The following is a 25,230-nucleotide window of genomic DNA, read 5'->3' as shown; positions in this document are numbered from 1 at the left end:
ACCCACAGAAAGAGTGGGAGATTCCAGTTAAGTGCCCCAATAGTTTTTGTGCCATGTATTATCGGACTTTTCCAACCGCCTTGCGTAGTCCGGAGCTAAACAACAATTGGAATGAGATTACCAGGGAATATGAGTTCTTATGCTCACATTGTGCAACATATATCAAAGTGCCAAGAAGAATGGTCAAGGTGAGACAATATTGCAATCAATTTGAATAGGCTTCATCTTAGCAATGTTTATCATGCCCATAACTTTCATGTTTTTTTAGGGGGATCCTCAAAATTTTGCACTAATGTGCCATTGGGATGGCTTTCAAACGGCTTCAACCAAGCCGAAAGATAGTGGGGTTGTTGAAGTGGTGGTCCTCAACGGTGGCAAAAACTCAATTATTGGACCTTTGCCAGTGCTATTTTTTCCACTCAGCTTATTGAAGTTAGAAAAGAAACATGGCAATATTCTTCCATACCTTTTAGAGCCTTTAATATGTGAACTTGAGTCGACTTTTGTTGATGGCTTCTCCATCAATTTTAACTATCCACCAATGGCCATATTTGACAACTCTTTGGACATAGCATATCGTTCTTGCATTCTAAGGGAAATTCTCATGTCATGGACAGGCGATCACCCAGCCCAGTGTAAACTAGGATGTTTGAAGGATGGGGGCAAGAACGGGTGTAGACGGGATAAGCCTCCCATGAAGCAAATCACTCAAGGGGTATGCATTCCAAAGTACGTATACACAAAGAATAAATATATTGCTCGCTACCCACTAGAAATGAGGACTACAACAGAGATGTTTGAAGCTTTAAGACTTTCAAGACAAAAACAAACAAAGGAGGAGTATAACGCTACTCTATCCAATGCAAGGCTAATAGGAGAATCACCACTCTGGAGGTTGTACCATCTCTATGGCTTTGATATTAGTTTGGATCTTGTGTATGATGTGATGCACATTCTTGCACTGAACATTTTCAAGAAGTATACTAAACAACTATTTTTAAAGGCTAGCAATGGCATGAAAACATCCATCACTCATGCAATATATGAAGTTATTGTTGCAATTCCACGAACACTTCACAGAAGTGGACGATGGCCGTTGCATGCTACTAGACACCACGGAAATTTTATTGCAGAAGAGCATCAAAAGTTTATTCAATGGTGTTTACCACACATTTTAAATAATGTTCCAGACATAGAGAGATGTGGGAATGATTTTGGTTGACGTAGCTCATATCTTCTACAACTATACACGTACTCATGGTTGGACTTTGGATACCATCAATGCTACTCGAAAACTACTTTCAGCATGGAGAATTATTATGGATGAAGAGGGAGGAGAGACTGTTTCTCCTCTAGAGCACGTGGTAGGTGTGTATGTTTCTATTCACCACAAATATAATAAGCACTCCTTATATAACATGGAGACCTAAAATAATGTCAATCTTTGTATATAGGTTCTAGAGAGTTGTTTGATGACATAATACACCACAGTAGCCATGATGGACTTTGGTGCTACCAGTTTGAGAGAAACGTGTTGGGAATTGTAGAGATTCCAACCAATAACAGGTTCAATGAGTTAACGTACACTCATTATCACACTCGAGCGATTTTATCACACGAACCTTGCAACAGTTGGAGATTGAGAAGGATGGATTGTCACCTTCAGAGAGGATACCCTCGTGCATACATGAGACTCTTTATTGCTGCAAGGTTTTTCAAAGGATAGCATGGAACTAGGAACTTGTTAAAGATGGCATCTGTTGTGCTTAGCAATTGCATCCTCTGAAGGTCAGGCAACATAGTTGTACAAGAATTCTCAAAGGCTTGGCCCATGTCATTGCTTGAGCATGATTCAGAGAAAGGGAATTGCTCTACATGGTTTGAAAGCAACAAAAAGGGCTCTTGAAGGTTGGGAGATCATTTCTTTGAAGAGTTATTGGGGCCAACAATATATTCATCTATAGGGATTTTCCTACTCAAAAGTATACATATGCGGCGAGCGATATGAAGCAAAAGACAATGTGGTGATCACTTTAGGCAGAAATACTAATTTAGGACATCAAAATAAAGCAAGGGGTGTATGCAAGATCACGGGTTTCTTGTCACATGAACATAACAGAGGCATTGAGTTGTTCTTGATTGGGGAGTTTATAAATGGAGGCAATGGAATAGATGCTCCCGGGGAGGTCACCTAACAAAAATGTAACCTATCACGTGAGTTCAATAGAAGGGTATTTAAAGTTCTTGAAACTCACATAAATATATATACAGAAGGGCATTTTTTTTCAAATTTGAAAAAAACTTACAGATTTTAAAAGGAAAGGGTACATTATATTCCTAACAAAATTCATAGATAAGGGGTTTTATAAACATGTCTTGAACGCACGTGATATGGTATTTTTATACATAGTAAACCCCCCGAGTAGATGCTCTTGAACTTGATAAGGTCACTGGGATGAGAGTGATCAGTGATGTGGATTTTTCTCGCAAAAAAAAGTGTCTTTTACCAACATACGCCATACTACACAAGTGCTTCTTTCTACCCTTGCGCAATACCCAAAACAAGGTGATAAATGAAATGAGCGACACCATTTTTTGAACTTGGTTGCTACAACTTGGCAAGGTTGGATGTGCACGGCCATGGGTGGAAATAGGAGATGTAGTATTGGTTGTAAGAAGCTCCTCCATGTCTACTCCATCTTTCAAGGTTGCTGTCGTGTTCAATATAAATACAGAACAAAAAGCAGTCGAGCTAGGGTTTTTGAGGAGATATCCAACCACGGATTATTGGAATGTTCAAGGAGAAAACAAGTGGCAGGATTTGGAAACATGTTGCAAGAGGAAGTAGAAAGCATGAAGAGAAAGCTCGAGGAGGCGGAGAGAATAAACGCCGAACTAAATGACCTCCTCGTGAATATGGGCGAAGAAGCGGAAACAGAAAAACAAAAACTCCTAAGGCAAATTGAAGAGTTAAAAGGACAGCAAGCAGGAGAGCCAGAGAGCACAGGGCCAGCAGCCAACGAGGGCATTGACTTAGAAAACGTGGCGGATCAGGTGGACACGCCTATGCAAGAGAAAATCCTAGAAGGATCCTCTCAAGAGCCATAGGATCTAACACAGGAAGAGGAAGAAAAATTGCGTAAAGCAATAAAAGTGGAGCTCAGAGAAACCACAAAGGTAGCCTTGGAGTGGGAGCAGAGGGTCTTCAAGTCTATGACCATTCAGAAGATCGACGCCAACAACCTCAGGCACGAGTGGCTTCAACCCTCTCTCCCATATTCATTGCTGAAATATGAGGCAGCTACCATAAACAAGTGGATCAGAGAGGAGCCAGCCGTACCCTTTACAATGCAGATACCTCAAAACCAGACGGGGTCAAAGCTCATTGTTGATTCTCAGCCAAAGTGGAGGAAGGCCTGGCTTACAAAGTACCCACAATACCTAATCCACTTGGTAGAGGCACCGAAAAATATCAGAGACAACCTCAGCTTTTGTCCTCTACCAAGGATTAGGACGTGGAAAGCGCATGAAATATTGCAAAGGAGCCAACCCACTTGGCTGAACTACCCTAAGCTGCCGGGCTTGAAGGCAGGTGAGAGAATAAGTGTCCAATACATGGTGAAAACCCTAACGGGCACCATAAAGTTGTTCACTGGCTCACCTGACCTTACATGCATTATGATGAGAAAAATATGCAGAACCCTCTTAGCAGTGTTCGATACTTTCAAGCCAGGCCAGGTGACCAACAACATCTTTTTCTTCCAGGATACTTACAGATGCGCTTATGATTTGTCTGGTCAGCCTTCCAAGGAGGTGATACATGCAATGTATCAGAGGATAATGTTTCTACCATCCTATCACCTCCAGGCTTTTGAAGAAGCCTTCTATACAGGCTTCTTCACAATAAACACTGACATTTTCGGCCCGACAATGATGAACCTGCATGCAAGATATGAATCACTGCTAAAGATGCGAGAAACGATACGCGACCAAAAACCAATACTTGACCTGCTAATTGCCATATCTGGCATACACATCATGATGAAGCTTGCGGCTATCGGCATCTGGCACCGACTCCACCGCTTGTTATGTTTCTCATGGTAGCGACTCTACAAGACTAGGATCACTTACATCGCTTAGCCTTAGACAAAATGGTCGTTGACCTGCACTTTATTGGATCGGGGGTGTTGCCTAGGTCTTCTTCTTTCTGTTAGGCTCATCTACATGATTAGTGTGTTGGGGGTTTAATGACCTACACGGCTAACGCATTAGGGATTTTTCCTTGGCTTTGCCTAAACACCCAGTGTTGGGCATCTAAGAGGTGTGGTGTCTACACAACTGGTATGGCTGGTGTTACCACCTACTGGTACTTAGGATCCTTTTAGAGCTTGGGTTCTTGGAGGGAGGCGAAGCATTCTCAGATTATTTGTAGTTTAGGTAGGTTTCTCCCAACGAAGTGAAATTCTCTATGTGCATAGTAGAAAGGATGTCGATGGGTGGACCAGTTGATCCCTACACAGGGTCTAGTGCTCTGGTAGTTATTTTGTCATAAACTTTTTGATGCTATGATATACCCAAATTTTGTCATTGCATTATTAGTACATGGTTGCCTGTTTCATTTAGATGGGGCATTTAAATGTTCTTTATTGTCATTCTCTCACATCTCTATGCACTCTATTTCATCCTTCACTATATTCTCTCTCTCTTCTTCCCACAATGCGATGTACACAAATATTCACCCTCCACAATGTTATATTTTTTAAAATTACACTTTCATTCATAACACCCATTTAGAGGTATCACTAGCCGCTAGGTGCCTCTCGATGCAATCCGGCTCATGGCCTAAACTCCATGCTTGGTCGGGTGTTGAGAGCTCCTCCCCTATGCAAATGCTTCCGCAACTCTGATGTATATTGAAAATTGTATAAATGTGTAAATTGTAGCATAGACCCCCAAGGAGGGGTATCTCTCACCTCTCACAGTGGACATGTTGAAAAAGATATAGTTAGCTAAGGAGCGACATAAGAAAGTTCAAGCATTTGAGATCTAGCGGCGGAAGTCAAATTACGGAGTTTGAAGAGAAAGAATAAAGAGCAACCATTGCCTCCTATCTCAATAGTTCAAGTTGAACAAACTTGGCTTGGTGGAATGGATGTTTGGATCAATGTTTAGCTAATTGGTGCCACAATAGAAAGAGTGCTTGTGGATATTGGGGTACATGTCAATGCTATGCAATATTCCACCTACCTGCTGAAACTATCAAAATCAATGATTGAAATGACCAAGATTGAACTCAAAGCATCCAATAAGGAGACCATGTCTAGTTTGGAACAAGGCAATGTCTTTATTAATGTCGATAGGAACCAATGCCCACATTGGTTCCATATAATGACTAATACAGATCTCAACGGACGCATCATCTTCAGAGTTTTATGGATGCAAACTTATAAAGCTGTTCTAGATTGGAAGGTGGCGCAATTCATTATTTTCTAAAGGATCAATCTTAGGTTACGCCATTCACACAGACAAATCACATCTGGGATGAAAGAAAATATACAAGTGCGGGTGAAACAAAGGAAGAAGTGCTTGGTTCTATACCTGCACTACCCACTAGTAATCCGTCAAACGGAATTACCCAAGTCTGGATCAAGAAATCCATCATGGTATCAAAACCAACTCTGCTATGGATTCCAAAAACAATGCTCATGACTCAATCCTTGGCCTCAACGCCCAACATATTTCCAAGTGCCCAAACCAAAAAATCTAAATCAACCCGATGCCAAACTTATATTAACCAATTCAAGATTCAATCGGATTCACAAACTACAAATGGATGCCCAAATCCAAAGTGGGGCTACCAAAGAAATCTACAACAACCAAATGGGAATGGCAACAAAAACCAACAAACAACCTGTTTGTGAAAAAACCTTTGGAGAAAAACCTCAAATGGATCCCTAAAATACAAATCAATCATCTCATGGCCACAAAATGGCCAATTACAAAACCAACCATCAAAGAAAGGGCATTTGTGCTTCATAATCTTCTATTTGCAAATGAGTACAAGAAGAAATCTCGCCAACAAAAACCGTTGAACACTTGGTTCATGACCCACAACTTGCATCGCACTGTGTTACCCATTGCACCTCTTCTCTTAACATGATAGGGCCACATTACATGGCCATGCATAGACACAATGTTTTTACCCATGCACCTCGCACAAACCTTCATCTGGGGTGACTTTATAAATGGTGAAAGGAAAAAAATATGGGATGCCTAATCATACAAGTGTAGGGCCTAATCCCTTCCTAATCAATTCTCATTGAATATGGAGAGTCGTGGCTCATTGAAGCTTCCAAGAACATGCTCTCCCATACTCAATTAGACATTAAATAGTGGAAGATTAACTAGTATGCTTAAACTAGGAAGATCTAATTAGTGAGCTAATTAATTAATGGCGGAGGAGGGTAGATTAGAGAAGCATTCATGGCATTGGCTCTCATACCAATTGTTGATTTTAGGGAGGGTAGATTAGAGAAGCGTTCATGGAACCATTGTCATGGCAAAGTGACACTTCAATATACAATGAGAGTAAACTAGAATATAGACACAAAACTAGATCGATTGATTGAACACAGATTTTGTAAAAAAGGCTCATTATATTGAGCTAGTGTAGCATCTCATCTAGTATCATGCATGATATTATGTAGAGGCCCCAAATTGACCCAAGAAACTTGCAAACTTGTAGGTGATCTTTCAAGGCACTTTAGGAACCACTTAGCTATCTCTAGGTGAGTCCACACCCTCTAGTAATAAGCCACATTGGTAGTCACACCACTTGGGTGCCTTTTCCACATGCTACCACATGGTTCTATGCCATCTATGCATCCCTCTCGACAAGAGGTGTTACACACAAGCATAGGATAAAACCTAAAAACCCTTATAGTTTTATCATATGCTTGTGCTACATGCAAGCATAGGATAAAACCCAAAATCCTTATAGTTACACTAATGTGTAGCTTGTTTAAAATAGAAAGGGACGTGCTTGGTAGGTCACAAAACCTACATGTAGCAAACCTATCCGTCAATATCTATATGCAGCCCAGTGTGTGGAGGGAGTGTTCAAGTGGATGATGGTTTACCAATTTCATTTTATTTCCTAAGGGATGCCAAGGCTCCATGATGTAGACTTGGTGCCAAAGAGATTGACACCATCACTTGCTCGCCCTCAAGTGTCAAGGCTCTAGCCAAAACTCTGGCCAATGAGTCTTGATGTGCCACTATGCAGGTGAATAGATAGGGACATGCATCATTCCATCATTTGAGGGGTGATTGGTGTCATGTGAGAACCTCCACTGTAGACCTGCATTTAAACAAGTGTTGAATTTAAGGGATAACTGAAAAATGTCTCAATACTTTATAGGGTAGATAAGCGAGGGTAAGCCCCACTCTCACCAGTCTTGTAGTGTGCTTCTCTGCAGAGGGGATAGGAGGAAGCATGTACTTGCTCATTGCAATAAAGTATGCAATCATTGATGCACGCATGGATGCACTCATACTACATGCCAAGTGTAGTGACATACAACCTCACTCATCAATGATCCGAGCGTATGTGGTGATCGTTAGGATGTATTTTGCCCATCAAACTATAACAAAATAGAGAATTGATACAAATACAAGGGGAGACCAAGAAGACATTGCAATTCACAAAAAGCAAAAATAAAACTTATATGAGGAGTGCATCTATAGTTTCATTTCTCCCATCAAATTTCTCTTGAAAGTTGAAGACTTCCAACAATGCTTAGAGCACCGAGTACTATGCACCATAGTAAAAGAGGTGTTTGGGAACTTGATAGCAACATGTCCTTTTGTTGCTTGTGCCCACACAATCCATAGTCTAGTCTTTGCACATGTTGTCTTCATGTACCAACAATTCAGCAACCATGTGGCATTCTCAAACTCGAAGTGTCCCTAAGACACGTGTGGAGGAGCTGCCAAAGTAGAGCTAGTGCCACAATCACCACATGCCACCCGCTCTTGACGTTTCCTTTTAGCCTTGCATTCCACAACACCACCACCAAACATAGACCAATGGCGAGGGTGGCAAGGTCGACTTTGGTAGTGTGTAGGGTAGGGTATTTTGGCACCACCTACAGATTCTTATACATTCAATTATGAGAATTTTTTTGTTAAATTGAAAGACTAAGTATCCAATTATGCATGCTAGTTGAGGAAGCATTGCATGATTGATTTTTAAATACCTCCAAATGAGCATTTCTTGACATAGTGATTTGAGGAGTATATCAAAAAAATTCTAAAAAACAAGAAATCAAGTGTACAGTGTGCAGCAGCCAACTAGGTCGCAAATCTCGATAGGAGCTATTCTGGTGGCAACATGGTAGATGCAGCGTGGGAGTGAGCAATGCAAGAATAGGGCAAGTAAGCTGCAACGAGCTCACCCCACAGTCAATAGTGCGAAGCTCGGGCCAAACAAACTCCCACGCACTATGGTTCGAGAGGCAAAGTAGCTTGGAAAGATAAATATGTAAGTTATTTTTAATTGTGCAAGTTCTATTTAGAAGATGTTTTAGCTTATGAAACTTTTTTGGTTAGGAAAATATCACTGTTACCTATCCAACTAGAGAGATGGTCAAGTATTGAGAGGGACACACGGAGTTTGATACTTGGCGATGGTTGTTGAAAAAATAGCATATCTTTTGCAAGCAATTTGACTCAGCAGTCAAATGTCTACAAGCGATAAGTGTAGACAATGAACATAGTTTTGGGTTATTGATTTATCTAATTTGTTTTTGGTTGAAAATAATTAATTATTTTAGAAGAATATTGATTTTTTATTTTCTTTAAAAAGAACGTACTTTATCTCACTCTCTCTCTAATCCATGCGTTTGAAAATAACCTACTCTCACTCACACACACTCTCCAATCCACGAGTATAGCAGCATTAGAAAAATAGACATAGACATGGTGGAACTTGGGGTTGTTGGAGTGATTCCCCTAAATCTTGCAATCCTCCCAAATGTAGACCATCTATAGAGGGTGTTTCTAACTTTCTTGACCCAAAAAGAAGCGTTGACTAAGTTTAATACATTGTAGTATCTATTTTTTATACCTAATTCATTGGACACTCATTGCATTTTGTTTTGCATTGCAAGACTCTCCGAGTGATCTATCATTTTGTAGGCTCCCTCTCTCACACCAGTCAAATGGATCCCTCTCATTTTGTATGCTCCTTCTCTCACACCAAAAATGGATCCTGATTGGTGACTTGGAGGGGTACGACTTGTGTGGGTGGACTTACTAACACACTACAAACTGAGCATTTGTATTCATGCCATTCCCAGTTGGAATGTATTCTTTATCAAGCTCATGGCTAGTGTATTCACCCTCTTTGTAGAGTATTTGTTGTCAAAAGGTACAATTGTGGAGGCGTGTGGAGTAGACTATCTATCAATTGTCACCCAGGAGGATCACGAGTGCAACTTTTTCCATCTCCATACCATTTCCCTTCTGTGCGCTTTGCCACACATGTTGAGGCCGGGAGCTTGCCAAAACACTGTGTGCGAGCAACGAATGGTTGCAAGCACACAACTAGATAGTCCTAGAAAGCTCAAAGGGGCAATCGTGTGTCACTCACTGCACAATACTTTTGTCATGAAGGATCATGTGCCACGAAAAAGGAGCAGCCGCCGGCGCGCGCTCAAATGTCTCACTTCCACTGATGCCACCGCAATGCTTGATCACTCTCACTCTCTCTTTCTCTCTCTCTCTCTCTCTCTCTCTCTCTCTCTCTCTTTCTCTCTCTCTCCTCTCTCTCAAGCATACACAAACGCGTGAGCACAGGAAGGAGGAGAAGACAAAGGTAGAGCAAGAGCACTTCTTAGCTTGCACCTCAAGGAATAAGGATTTTAGGTCAAAATAGACCTTTTATAAGATTCTGACCCATTCACACATGGGCGCCCACAGTGGCCTATTGCTGCAAAAATACTGTAAAAATAAGATAAGTGGTACACCTCTCATTGGTGATCACCTACACACCTATTGGACTGACAAGCCTGCCAGTCCATTACTTAAATAAGTAATAAGACGTCCGTCGAAGGTGATAGGGTGTCCGTAAGGGTTAACACCTTCCGATGTGATTGCGCACATATGATGTTATCAACAATTTCACAAATTCAATAAGCCCTAAACTATTTCTCTATGTGTTTGATGATAGTTATATTTTTATTTTCATTGTAATCCTAAACCATATTGTAAATTGAGGCTTTTGTGCTAGCCATGTTTATACATATATTTGATAGTCTCCTAATTGTACGATTTTCATTGTTGGGGGTCCCATCGTTGCATAGCTCCAATGACCAACAAAATTATCAATCCGGAGGGATGAGCTACCCGGCTAGGGCATGGAAACACTCACACGATTAGTGAGCTAATCATGGAAACATGAATGGTGACTCTAGGAGGTGAGATTCTCGGCCTATGGAGGGCTAAGCCACAATGAAGGGCAATCTCCACATCCACTTCTCTTCACCTCCAATCAACCCAATCACACACACTAATGATTGCAAGATGCACACAACACTAATCCTATCATGCAACACACTAATCATCGGCACACACACACACATAGATCTATTGAGCACCACACTCCAATCAAACCTACATGCACACACAAGCGAAAGAGGGCAATCACACAAGATTAGAGCAGGATTAACCACTGATTAGTTAAGATCTAGCTAGTCTAAGCATCATAGGCAATCATAAGAAGCATGAGAGAGACACGGTGAAAGAGAATTAAGAATTGATTAGCATTAACCAAGTCACATGAGCAAGGAGAAGATCAAGGACTCCATAGCTACACACCTCAAGAGCTCTCACCAAAGAGTGCTCTCAACAAATGAGCTTGAGAACCCTAATTTCTTTTACACACTGCCTTATATACCTAGGGTATAAATATGCAATTTTCGGGTGCCCAAGGCCTTTAGGGCTCCAACATTTACTGAATTTGCAACCTAGGCACACTAACTAACCTATTCTTTACAGCTTGCAACTCCCATTGAGCCCATAACACATTAAAATATTACAATGGCTTGAAATAAATAGGGAATTTACAATACGTGATCATTTTGAGAAAATGTGGAAAATGTGTAACTCCAATCTTCATTGCTTCTTTATGTTGATCTTTGATGTGCATCCGTACATGTCTTCGGTCTTTTGCAGCTCTTGTTAACTGACGTTGACTCAATTAACATTCCCCCCTTACAATTTTAGTGTCCGTCCTTGGGCACTGTCAAAAAGTGTTCGTGGAGGCTATGGAAGGTTTTTGATTGGTTGTTGATGGGCTGATATTGTTGTTGAATTTGTTGAAGAGGTTCAATTTACTACAACATCTTGATAGATCCGATTATGTCTGATGTGAGAGATGATGTTGCATTTTTTTGTTGTAATAGCATAATGATGAGGCTACTATTTATTTATGAAAAATATGCACAAGGGAAGTAGAATGATGAGGTTCTAAATTAGGGTATAATACCGTGATGAACAAAGGGAAAAAACCCAGTGGAAAAAAAGTACCTTTGGGATACACACATTATTAGGGTACTTATTAGCATGGGAAATATTAATAAAGTACTCATGGGATTATTTGCTGATAGATATGGAATTTAAAAGGCAACAAATATGAAATGGTAGCATGCTGGAACATTGGTCCACTCAAGGTGCATAGGTGGAAGCAAAAAAGAGTGTCTAATGCGTATGTCCAATGGTGGGACATCCTATTTATGCATACACAAAAATGCATGGAAAACAATATGCTGTGCAAGAAAGATTTTAAGGGGTTATTCAGAAAGATGGTGTAGCTATAAAAGCATATTACATGGCTTTGCAAGCTGGTACCCCTTTAAGAATGGTTTTCGTTGTTGAGGATATGTACTCTCATCTTACTGTGCATTGTGCGTGAGTGTTGAACTCTACGACACTCCACCAATTGTAAGTTAATAGACTTCGACTCTTATGCTCATCTCATCCAGCATGAGCAACATGACTTAGATATGCTCAACTCTTCCAACTTGCGCATAAGCCTAATAACTAAGACTCTTAGCATAGGGTTTAATATGACTTGAAGCTTTGGGACTAATGTTTGCTCATTTTATGGCTCAGCAGCCTGACTCTGACTTTTCCAAAGAGTGTTTTTGTACCCTAGCAACTTGAATTTTTACATTTTGGTGCTTACTACAAACATTTCTTCAGGTAAAAGTAAGCTTGAATCCTCAAAAAGAGAATTAGTGAAGGACCAAGTTGGCATTGAGATTTTCTTTTGCCATACCTGTTTGATCTTCTTCAAATCAACATTTGCATTGATTGAGTTGTCCTTTTTTGACTGTGAAGACTCTTTTATTTGTTTGATTCTCTAATTAGACCTGTTGTAAGAAGTTTTTGATGTTGTTTTAGGCCTTTGTTGGCTGTAGGCATTTGGCTTTTGACTAGGAGCATTGGGAGACTTAGGAATCCAAATCTCTTGATGACCTTTGTATCTCCATTGTCGATTTTGCTTCACTCTAGGTCTTGTTGAGCTCTTGAGATCTTCATGCAGGTCTGGTGTAGTTGCAGCTAGCTTGTGGTTGACTGGTAGCCAAATTGTTGTATAGCCTGTGTAGAATCCTTGTCCAAGAGGAAGATTCTTTGAGATCCGTCTTTGTTCTGTACCCTCTTGTGAGTAGTGGTATACTTTAGCATCTTTCAATGTTGTTCTGTTGTATACCTGCTTCTTAGGTATCCTAGGATATTGATGAGGTTGATACCTTGTGGGACTTCTTTCTTGGGAGGGACTTGAAGTTACTTCATATGCCCTAACCTGCGGTTTTGGTACCCATATTTGTCTTTTACCTCTATAGTACTCCTGTTCTTTTAAGCTCCATTGTGATGCTATCCATTCCATGTGTTTGTTTTCCTGTGTTGATTTTTGTCTTTAATCCAAAACGGATCATTGACTTTGACTAAACTGCTCGGAACAAACACTTGCTTGACTTTCCTTTGCTTTCTTGAGTACTTTGGTTGATATACCTTTGATTTGTTGGGTGGCTCCTTAGAGGTTTTAGTTGGGTCAGCAATTGACTTAAAATTTTGAAGGCCTGACTTGCTTGAAGAAGCTGATCCATGAGGGTTCTTTGATATAGAGGTATATGTTGTCACACCTTTCGTGCTAATCGGTGGAGGCCCCCACTTTAGCTTTACCTTTGTCTACAAGATTTTTCTTTGATTCTTGTGACTTTTGTAACGTTGAATCTAGCATCAATGGTACCTGTAGTACTTCAAAACAAGAAGTAGGTTACAAAGGGATATACCCTTTTGGAGCTCCCGCCTTGCTTCACTCTCACCACCTCACACCCACCTTGTTGCATCAACTTCACACTATGAAATGTGTCTACAAATGGCCTCCTTTTAGAGGCCAAAAGGGTTACCTTGAGAAAACCCTTTTACCACAAGCCTAGAATTGTACCTTTTCTTCCCACCTTCTTCTTCCTTCAGCTTATACATCCATTTGTTCTACAGTGACCGCTTACATTTAGGCAACTCAACCAACTCCCATGTTTGGTTGCGATGTAACGAGTCCATCTCCACTTGCATGCTCTTCATCCATTCTTCTTTGGATTCGTGATGCATAGCTTCTTCGTATGATTTTGGCTCTCCAGAATCTGAGATCAAGAGATGGTTAAAGGATTGAACAAACCTTTCTGGAGGTCTACTTGCTCTTGTAGATCTTCAGGGAATAGGGTGAGGCTCCTCATTTGGTTGACGTTGTTACACATTGTCTCCGTTTGCAGTCCTTGAGTCTTCACCATCCTCAAGCTCCATGTACTCATCACTTGTTTCTTTTGTTTGTTTTCTTTCCAAATAATCTTTGTACATATTTTGATCGTTGAAAATTACATCCCTACTTCTAAATATTTTACCATCTTTAGGACTCCACATGCGATACCCAAAGTCACCTTCTCCATATTTTTGGACTTTGCATCTAGCTTTGACCTTAGGCTTCTATCTATGTGCATGAAAACTCACACCCAAACACTTTGAGAAATGCTTAATTCATTGGTTTACCTATCCATGCCTCTTCCGGAACTCCCCCATCCAATGTCGTTGAGGATGACCGGTTGATTAAGTACACAGACGTACTTACAGCTTCCGCCCAAATCTCAAGCGATAGGCCTGCAGATAGATGCATGCTTTGTGCTCGCTCCATGATTGTTCTATTCATCCTTTCAGAAATGCCATTTTGTTGAGGTGTCCTTGGGGTTGTCCTTTGCCTTCGAATGCCATTGCTAACACAAAAGCTTTCAAAAGCTTGGCTGCAATATTCGCCTACACTGTCGGATCTGAGGCATTTAACTTTGGTGCCTGTTTCATTCTCCACAAAGGCTTTCCACCTTTGAAATATGGAAAACACATCGGACTTATTCTTCATGACATAAACCCATGTTTTTCTAGTCGCATCGTCTATGAATGTTACATATAGTACAATGAGCCACCAAGTGATGGTGTACTTGTAGGATCGAAAACATCATAATGAACCTACTCAAGTTTTTTAATTTTTTCTTTCATTTCTCGATTTTTGAAATTTTACCCTCTTTTTTTTACCATAAACACAATCTTCACAGAACTCTAAGTCAACTTCTTTCAAACCTGGTAGAAGCTTCTTTGTTTGAAGGATTTGCATTCCTTTAGTACTCATATGCCCAAGCCGATAGTGCTACACCGCAATGTCGACATCTGTAGCTATTGCACAAGTTGAAGATTGTGTGCTGACAGTACACAAGTAAAGTGTACCGACCTTTTCTCCCTTGGCAACCACCAAAGATTCCTTTGAGATCTTCCACCGTTTGTTTCTGAATGCAATGTTGTGACCTTCATCGTCCAATTATCCTATAGAGATCAAATATTTTCAAAGAGAAGAAACATGCCTAACATCTTTAAGCTTCCATTCATTTCCATTAGCAGTTTTGACAGAAACTGTATCTTTACCGCACAATTTCACAAGCTTCATCATCTCCCAAGTATACATACCCAAAATTACCTTTGGTGTAATCTTGAAAATGTTGCTTGTGTGGTGTCGCATGGAATGAAGCCCCGAAATCTACTATCTAGGAATTAGACACATTGTCTAATGAGAGAATTAGAACATCTTACTCTACTTTACCTGCCACATTGGCCTCCAATGTTGGCTTGTTTTCTTGAGACTCTGACTCTATTCTTCTTCTTGGACCAGCAATCCTTCTTGACGTGGCCCTTCTTGCCGCAGTTCCAACATTCAAGAATTGAATTTGTGCGCGACTTACTCCATCTTGAGCGATCACAACCCTTTTGTTTTTTGAACCTCTCCTTAGGCCTTCCTCTTGTTTCCACTGACAATTCAGCACTTGATGATTATCATGTGCTTCACATCATCAAAATTAGAGTATTTGTGTCAGAGATAGAGTTGCTTACAGCCATCACAAGGCTGTCCCCATTATTCGGTAGAGACGATAGTATAATAAGAGCTCGCACTTCATCATCGAAATTGATTTTCACCGATCAAAGTTGACATGTTTTAGGTGCTCTGCAACTGAACCATTTTCTACCATCTTTAGATTGAACAAGTGCTTCATAAGAAATACCTTATTGGATGCCGATGGTTTCTCGTAGAAGTTGTCAAGTGACTTCACCAAGTCCTCCGTGGTCTTCATCTCCAAAACATTGAAGGCCACTGTTGATGCCAAGCTTAACCGGATTGTTCCCAATGCCTTTCGATCAAGGAAAATCCATGCTTCATCTGTCATCGTTGCGGGCTTCTTTGCAAGATCGCCTAGTGGCAAATAGAGGTCCTTCTGGTAGAGATAGTCTTCAATCTGCATCTTCCAATGTTGGTAGTTTTTGCCATTAAACTTCTCGATCTTGAGCTTCCCTTCCTCTGACATTACTCCCACTCAATTCAAGGAATCCTTTCCTTGAGATACTTTAGCTACGAGAAAACCATGCTCTGATACCAGTTGTTAGGAAATAGGGCGTAGCTTAGTAGATAATTGAGTAGATTACTTAATGGTGAGAGATAATTTTCACACACAAGAGATTATAGAGTAGAGAGAGAGAGAGAGAGAGAGAGAGAGAGAGAGAGAGAGAGAGAGAGAGATACGTGGTTCACCCAATGTGGGCTACGTCCACAAGAAAGCAGCCACTCAATGTGTTTAGTACTTCAAAACAAGAAGTAGGTTACAAAGGGATTATACCCTTTTGGAGCTCCCGCCTTACTTCACTCTCACCACCTCACACACACCTTGTTGCATCAACTTCACACTATGAAATGTGTGAAGAAATGGCCTCCTTTTATAGGCCAAAAGGGCTACCCTCTCTCATGAGAGGCAGCCATGTGTAGTCGCCCCTGTGTAGATAAGTCCAAATCGGACCCTCCAATCTGTCCATGTGTGGCTGCCTTTGAGAAGACAAGTTCTCCTTTGAAATCGGCCACCGGCCATTGAATTTTAACCACCGGCCACCAGCCATTGACTAATGGCCCCCAGCCAACCGGCCAAACGACCCCCGGCTTTACTCTTATCAATAGGATCTTGGCTCCGGTGTTGCTTTTGCTGCTCATCAAGTATCTAGGGCCTTCTAAATTTGCATATAAAGCTTTATCTCCATTGTAGCCATATAGTTGTAGAATCTGCTCTGTTGCAGTTGTGCATGTGTTGCCACTGCTACTAGTTTGCTCCGCTGTACTTAAATTCTCGGCTCGATTTGAGTCCATATCGGCTTGTTCTCTAAAAATTATTTCTTAACAGATTTTGGTATCGATTAGTAGAATTTTTGCAGCTCAATTTTGATAAGACTGCTATAGCTAAAGCACTTTTGCAATTGATTGCTTTTAGACTCACAAGAGTTGATTAACTCTAGCTTAGCAGGGTAAGAATTGATTGCAATCTTTTGAAACGATGAAATTATGGGCTTTGAATAGCTTAATCTGCAATCACATGTGAGTTGTGCCCCTATTTGTCCAATTAGAAGCTCAATTTGCAATGCAATTGCTTGCACCTGCCCGTTTCTAGCGTGCCAAATTTTGATGTTTGTTTGCCCCTCAAACGCTGAGTTGATCGTTTTGCTCGCTTTTTTCGATCGTTTTTCTGCTATTTCTGACTTTTTTGCGTTGCTCGATTTTTTCCTGGCTGCTGTTCTCGATTTTTGCTCGCTTTGAGATGCACTTCTTGGCTTGGCTTTTTTGCTATTTTTGTCTTTTTTTCGGGCTCTTTTTGGTTTTTTTTTGCTTTTTCGACAACTTCCTTTTTATTTTCTAAATTTTTTTAGTATTTTGATGATTTTCTAGGGAAATTTTTGATTTTTAATAATTTTTTTTTGTGAATTTTCTAAATATTTTATGAATTTTTGATGGTTTCATGAAATTTTTTGATCAGTTTTTGATTTTTTAATGGATTTGTTTTGAATTTTTTAACAAATTTTTGATTTATCTATGACTTTTTGGTTTATTTATGAATTTTTTGTGAGGTTTTTTATTTTTTTGTGAATGTTTATGAGTTTTCTATTTTTTTTAAAAATTATTTGTGAATTTTTCATTTTTTAGAATTTTTTATTTTTTTAGATTTTTTTTTAATTCCTTTTTATTATTATTTTTTATTTTTTGAAATTTGAAATCCTATGCTGCATAAACAATTTTTTCCTAAGATAGATGATCACAAGTGGCTTAAACTAAAAGAAATGCAGAGAAACACTTTAGTGTCATAGAGCAATTATCTAGTTTAGTAAAAGATGCATACCAAACCAACAATAATTAAATGGGGGGAGTGTCCGAAAATAAAGGCGATATTCATTGGTGAGAGGGTTGGCTGATGAATAATTATGTGCTTCTTAGGTTCAAGTCCGAGCACTTTCGTGTACACATAGTACATATGTTTGCTTGCCAAAAAGGATTTGTTTTTCTTCTCTCTCTTTTGAAAATCCAGACACGTGCATGCTAGACTCCCTTTTATATGAATCTCATAAATGTTTTCAGTGAGCACTCGAAAAACTACATGCTCTTGAGACTTTTTCACTTCATCCAAAAATAAAGTTGTGATACTACTACATGCTTCCAATTTCTTCATGGCATCTTTAGAAATTCCATGCCTCCACTTTTTCTTCTGTGAGCTGCCACCACCTTCTTGGCAATCGCCGGCCGGAGGTTTGAGCATTTACCATTGCATTCTCTAACCTAAATCCACTCTGATGCAGTGCTGCAAGTTCCTGTGTGGAGATATTTGTCCCTCTTGCTTACTGGCCAAACATTCGAAGCAGGAGGTAAATCTTTGACTTGTCTTTTTATTGATTGAGTATGCAAAATATCATGATTACAAAACCATAACCATTGCTCAATTGTTTTACCCTTGAACATTCTTTCGGACCATATACATGGAGAAAGGCCAATACAACGACGATGAAAGAGATTGTCACAATTTTTTCTCCCCACTATTCCAAAACACTTTCTTTGAGTTTGAATGGGCATTCTCCTCAGGGAACACTATGTGCGTGGCACATCACTCTTTAACACACTGTTCTTTAATACACTGTTTCTTTGAGATGACAAAGGTGTGGTTGTTTCTTTTTGAGAGCCAATATCATCATCACTGTCACTAATTTGGAGTGGAATGTTAGAAATGCCTGGTCCTTGGATATCAAACCTGATTTTTTTGGGCCGACCACGATGGTTTCGCTGCCTAGATTCCATGACATATTCCGGGCGATGGGAGATTTTTGTTCTTGTTCTACCCTTCTTTTTGCGTTTTATTGTTTCTTTGTCTCCATGCAAAATTAGTTGCACATACATTGGAGTCCCGGCAACAGCCTCGTGTAGTAGATGAGCCATGTTGGCCGGAGTTGGAGTGTGTTGACATTCAACTCGAGAAAGCAAGGTCTCCATTGTGGGACCCGTTCCTATATAACGCCCAGTAGTATATCCGAAATGTTTTGCACATTGAATATATGAATTTATAACATCTGTTACACATGCATCATGCAAGGAAATTTTTCTCTTTCCACCTTCACCCGCTAACCAACTGGCATGCACACTTTCTGATAAATTAACATTGGGAATTTGTGCCCGCTCCCACGAACGTAAATCAGCCTATGAAACTCAAACAAACATGCGTTAAAATTTATAAATTTCATGTATGCAAAATTTATAAATTTTGCTAAAAATATGAATTTTCATAAAGGTACTTACATCTATACCAATTCCTCCCGAGTGAGAAATTCGTTGCTCCCACCATTTAAACCATCTACTCACTCTAGTGATGCTCTCTGTAGTTAGATGTTTTCTCCACCATTTTTGAATCGAATGCACCTTTTGAGATGCAAGCTCAATGGTCTTACAAGCTCTCCATTCCTCACACTTATCAATGTTTTCATTTGTTAGATTTTGAGGTATCTACTTTTTAGCATATTTGTGCAGACTCTGCTCCCGATGAAATAGGCATGATCATTCACGCCCCTCCATAATATTATTTGGCCCTCTATTGAAGACTATTCGAATAGCATTCCAATTTGCACCAATCTCATCAGACATAAAACTTGCAAAATCAGTTGCACCATGTCCGTACTTTTCCATTGTTGAATTAAGGTTCTCCCAAAAAATAACGTGAGTCTTTGCATCCTCCTCTTTAGTTTCACATATAACAATTATCTGCAGTGATCGAATGCTGCATGATATTCAACATAAATATTTTCACACATATCATCTGATATTTAATGATGAAAAACTTATGAGATATTTCAAATACTTAAAGATTACCTTGGATCATAAACTAAGCATGACATTGTTGCCCAACCATCTATTCTATGGGTAAAATCAAAATGCACCCACACATTTCTTAAGTAACCCATCCTGGTTTGTTTCATCCAGTTTACTAGATCAATCCCAACACCTGGTCCCTTAGTGGACATTGTAAATACGAAGCACTTGTCATCCTCTTCGCCCTGTCCAAGAAATCTACTCCCATGGAAAAAAGGAAACATGCACTTTTCTTGAAGCAATAAAATATTATCATATCCATCCCCAATAACAACACCTTGACTCTTCCTCTCCTTTGAAACAATTGAAAAGAACCTACGTGATGCATCCCAAGAAAGTTAAATCAATAATAGTTAAAATATTAACAAATTCAAGGAACTAAACTTACTTTCTCATACCCTTTGATTTGAACAAGTGGCATCATTTTCTCAAAAAATTCATTGAATTGTCCATTGCATGTAACTTTAGCTTCCTCAACTGTTAGCGGGTCGCTACGACGGACGTTTGCAGCATAGCTTTTTGGTACTAACATAATGTCAATACTCAGGGAAGTGACTCGGATGGGGCACGGAGAAGAAGTGAACCTAACAAGCTAACATAACAACTCTACAACTAAATCAATCACTAAATGATCAAGGAAATCTGCATATGTCCTTTCTCACAACTCTAGGTCATCACGCCATTTCGGCACTCGAACAGACTGAAAATGCAATGAAACTTTAGGAGGAGGTCTAGGACACCTAAGGGCACTATCCTAGCAAGTCTGGTCGCAATCCGACAAGGTACCAAAATCACGATCCATCATGAAAAAGGTCCTAAAAACTGCAACAGATCAGTCCAGAAAGGTCGCCCCATGGTCTATGAACACTCTCCTATGGTCAAAATGACTAAAACAATGATGTAAGCACTCAAATTTGCAATTAAGGCTCACAGACGCATAGTCGCAAACCACAACAAAACTGACAATGCTTACACTTAATTTAAAGAGCAAAGAGAGAGGAACACAATGCAAGTTTTGGATTTGAAAACTGATTACTCATTCATTAAATGTGATGATTACAAGTTGGAGCAGCTCGTAGCTTGAGCGTACATTTTCTGAGCTCTTTCCTTCTCTAAAGATAAGCCTCAATGCCTCACTCATTTAGTGGCTTTGTTGCCTGACTCTGACTTTTATGCCATGTATTTTTAATGTCATAATAATCAATATCTAATTCTCCTAAATGATTTTCTCATGTTAAACTGATCATATGGGGAAGTGCCAGGGGAGAAAAAGCTAGAATATTGGTTAAGCTAGCAGACCGGCCACAGTAGGGATCCAAAGGAGGGAAAATAGGGATCCAAAGGGGGGACCATCTGCAAAAGAGCCATGTGCAACAATGGGCTAAAAAGACCCTAAGGTTCAGCCCATTAAGACTTCCAAAATGCTAAGGTTCCAAAATTCAAAGGTTGTGTCCAAAGGTCAACCATGGGGGAATTGGATGCTTTGTGTGTGTCAAAAAAAGTCTTTAGAAATCCTACTTAGGAGGGGCTAAGTGTTTTGCTTAGTGCATGAAGCTTTCATATTCATTGCACTAGCTAGTCTTGAAGGAACACAAAGAATTGTATTGTACAATGTCTCCCTTGATGGGAGAAACCATAATACAAAGCCTTTTGGAGGAGGGACCGGCTCCTTCCTTCAAGACTAGCTAGTGCAATGAAGATGAAAGCTTCATGCACTAAGCAAAACACTTAGCAAAGAATTGTATTGTACAATGTCTCCCTTGATGGGAGAAACCATAATACAAAGCCTTTTGGAGGGGGGACCAGCTCCATGCAAATCCGGTCCTCAACTGTTGTCAATAGCTTAATCTCTCTCTCTCTCTCTCTTTTGAAAGTATTGTTCATGCTACCTAACTAGGTGTTATGTTTTTTGTTGCTCTCTCCACCCAAGCACTCTTGTAATTTCTCATTAGGAATCTATTCTAATGAAATGCCCACTATGTTCATGCTAATTTCCGCTACACACAAGTTTTTAAGCCATTAAATGTTACATTGGTATCAGACGACAAGGTTTCTCTTTTCTTGCTCAAGAAGGGAGGTCCTCAAGCTATCTATAAATGGTTGGTATTATTAATTGCATGTGAGTAAGTAGAATAGGGATTTTTCAGCCTTGCAGTGCGCTTGCCTTCGTGCAGCTAACGGGGCATCACCGTCGAGAGCTATGGTCTTAATAGTGGAGTCCTACGGGGCTTGCCTACGGCCACTATTGAGCTATTAGAAGCTTGACAGGAGCCGGTGCTATTTTGGTGTTGGATGACCCTCTCTTCTATTCCTTGCAATTAATGGTATTCGAGCCACGGGTACAGTAGCTTGAGTGCTTTTTCTAAAGGGGTAGAGAGGAGTAGAAACTAGGGCTTGAAGTGCCAAAGTACACCTAAAAAGTTTACACCTAAAGTTGTTAGAATGGTTGACAATAGTAAAGAGAGTGAAATTAATGTTGATAACTTTGATTTTGCTAATGAGCAAGCTACTAATGATGCTCCGATGCTTGTTAACTATCTTGTTTCTAGGCTTCAACAAGCCATGGGCAATCCATCTCTCCAAAGTGAAGTGCAACGGCAGCTCTGTGCTCATGGGATTCTCGAAGCTCATCACCATGATGAGAGAACACCTAGGAAGCCTCCTTGTGAGACTTCCAAAAGAGGTCTCTCTCCGATTCAGGAAGAAGAAGAGAATCCATACGAAGGGCTCAAGAATTTACTTCTTCATGATGAATCTCCTTCCCAAAGGAGAACTCAAGAGCCTCCACCGAAGGAACGAGAAAGAAGTGAGTCTCCCGCCACCTCGGCAGAGATGGCTCCACGAAGATGGCGGGCTAAACGCTCTCCATCAGCACCAAAGCGGAGAAAACCATCACACCCATCTCCACACCATAATTGAAAGAGGGATGATAAAAAGCAAGAGAAGAAAAAGACGAGACAGAGGACACCCTCTTCTCCATCTTCTTCGTCCTCTTCCTCTTATGAAAGTGATGGTGAAGACGACGAAGATCAAGACAAGAAAAAGGCAAGAAAGAGGTCATCCTCTTCTCCACCTTCCTCAAATTCTTCACCTACTGAAGAAAGTGATGGTGCAACCTTTGAACCATCAAAAAGAAGAGGCCATAGGAAATCCTATGCCGCGTGGAAGAGGTCGTCCAAGCTCAAGAAGTTCAAAGAGGGAGGGAAAAGCATCTCTTTCCTTACCTATGATGGCACCTTTGGTGCTACGGACAAAGTCTTGGCCTTTATCCAACAGTTTGATGCGGCATTTGGAGATGAGGGCTTCACGGAGTCCTCTAAGCTACGCCATGTAGCTATCTACTTTCAAAAGTCCGCCAAGCAATGGTGGTCTAGCCTACGAGCCAACGGTGAAGCTCCACGAACCTGGAAAGATTTAAGAGCTTTCATAATGAAGCAGTTTTTGGCCATCGATGCCAAAGACAAAGTACTCACTGAATGGCGAAGCTTAAAGCTCTCTCCCTATGAATCCATCCACAAATATGTAGACAAGTTTTGGGACCTACAACTCAAAGCCATTGTCTTCAAAAAGTTGGATTTTGGAGAGCAAAAGCAACAATTTTCTGCGGGCTTAACCGAAGAAATGGCGGAGTATGTCAACTCCCAAAGGCCACGTACCATATCAGCGGTAATACACCATACTATGGTGGCCTCTCGAATCAATTTCCAAATGGGGGCTAAAAGAAATAATAAGCCCCTAGAAAACAAGGGTTCCAACGAGCCTAAGGGGAAGGACAATGTCCAAAAGTCTCCTAAGGTCAACTCCAACAAAGCTAAAGAGAAGGGAGTTTACAAAGGTAAAAATAAACTCTCTCCTGAAGAGCTTGAGCGTTATCGCAAGGATAACCGGTGTTTCAAGTGCGGCGAACAAGGGCATGCGTACCGTGTTTGTCCCCAAAAGAACAACCGCCAAGATCCTCCTAGAGCTATTTTGGTTGAAATCCAAGAGGAGGAGACTGACCAAACTCACCACAAAGGATTTCCTCTATGCCATGCTTGGGGAAAGGTAAGAGAACATGATGCTTTTATTCTCTTTGACCCTGGTTCTACTCACAATTTTATATCTATAGAGTTGGCCACAAAGCTAGGCATACAAGCCTATGAGATGGGAGATGTTATACCCGCAGACAGTGCTTTCAAGGGGCAAGAAGCTTCAGTCACTCCCTTGATCGGGAAATTGAGGTTTCATGTCCAAAGCTATGTGGACAAAGAGGACTTCGTTATCTCTCCTCTCAAGCATGAGGATGTAATCCTAGGGGCACCATGGTTTGATTGCCTGGCTGCCAATGTTAAATTCCCTGAAAGGAGAATCTCCTTTAAGTTAAGGGAAAGACATGTATATAGATGCTAAGGAAATGGGTAACACTATTCCGATTGTACATACACCAGCTTTCAACAAGTCAATAAAGAGCTCTATTTCCGTGTACATGATTTTTGTTAAAGATTCTCAAAATGAATCTAATGATTTAGCAAAAGAAAATAAAAGCAACCAAAAGGAATTAGAGCTATCCAATTTTCTCAAGGGGTTTCAAGATGTCTTTATTGACGACATCCCTTGTGAGCTACCTCCTAAACGAGGTAATGATGACCATATAATTGAACTTCTTCCACAAAGTTCACCGTCGTTTAGAAGGGCATCAGTTGGTTGAGAAGGGCATGTTTAGGCCTAGCTCATCTCCATTTTGCTCACCTGTGTTATTAGTGCAAAAGAAAGATGGCACATATCGTATGTGTGTCGACTATAGAGCACTAAATAGGATCACTATCAAGAATAGGTTTCCCGTTCCACAGTGTCAAGAAGTAGGCCGTCTTGCCAGGAAGGCACCGGGCCTCTTGCTGTGAGAGTTTTTCAGGAAGATCAAGGGTTATGCGAAAGAGCTAAGATGTAGATAACATAGCTTCTAGAGCTAAAGAAGAAATGTATCCAAAGAAGCCGCTCACTTTTCCTTACAAACACACACGTGATGGAGAGAACTCATGAAAGATAGTCTGAACAAAACAAAAATGAAAACATCGAGATTACGATCATATCGTATCATGGGTAGGATAAAAGGGTTAATGGATGAGTTAATGATATTTAATCTTTGTTGTCCAAATAAGCTACGGATTGCTCTTTGGAACTGTAGCTTTGTGCTTACTATAATGTATATGTTTTGTCTAGCGATGGGGATTAGTTGGGACTAAAAATCCTCTTGATTCATAATAAAATAACCACACTCACATCAAAAGAGAAGTTATAGTCAATAATAGGTAGTATGATGGGATCTGGTGAGAGAAGTATTTCGTTGAGCCTTTCAGGACCAAATAGAAACACTACGCGTTGCTGAAAGTGAATCTTTCGACTAATCCAAATGTTGACCCTAATAGATT

The 25,230-nt window shown here is 40.3% G+C and overlaps 2 pseudogenes; both read left to right on the top strand.

Annotated features, from left to right (window-relative positions):
- Positions 1-1,847: 1,847 nt before the first annotated feature.
- Positions 1,848-2,848, top strand: LOC147432244 (uncharacterized; annotated as a pseudogene).
- Positions 2,849-2,916: 68 nt separating this feature from the next.
- Positions 2,917-25,230, top strand: part of LOC147432243 (uncharacterized) — a 43,092-nt pseudogene continuing 20,778 nt past the window's right edge.

This window comes from Adiantum capillus-veneris, chromosome 20, assembly GCF_014529385.1.
Source record: "Adiantum capillus-veneris isolate H3 chromosome 20, ASM1452938v2, whole genome shotgun sequence".
NCBI lineage: Eukaryota > Viridiplantae > Streptophyta > Polypodiopsida > Polypodiales > Pteridaceae > Adiantum > Adiantum capillus-veneris.
This window is presented reverse-complemented; position numbering and strand designations above follow the sequence as displayed.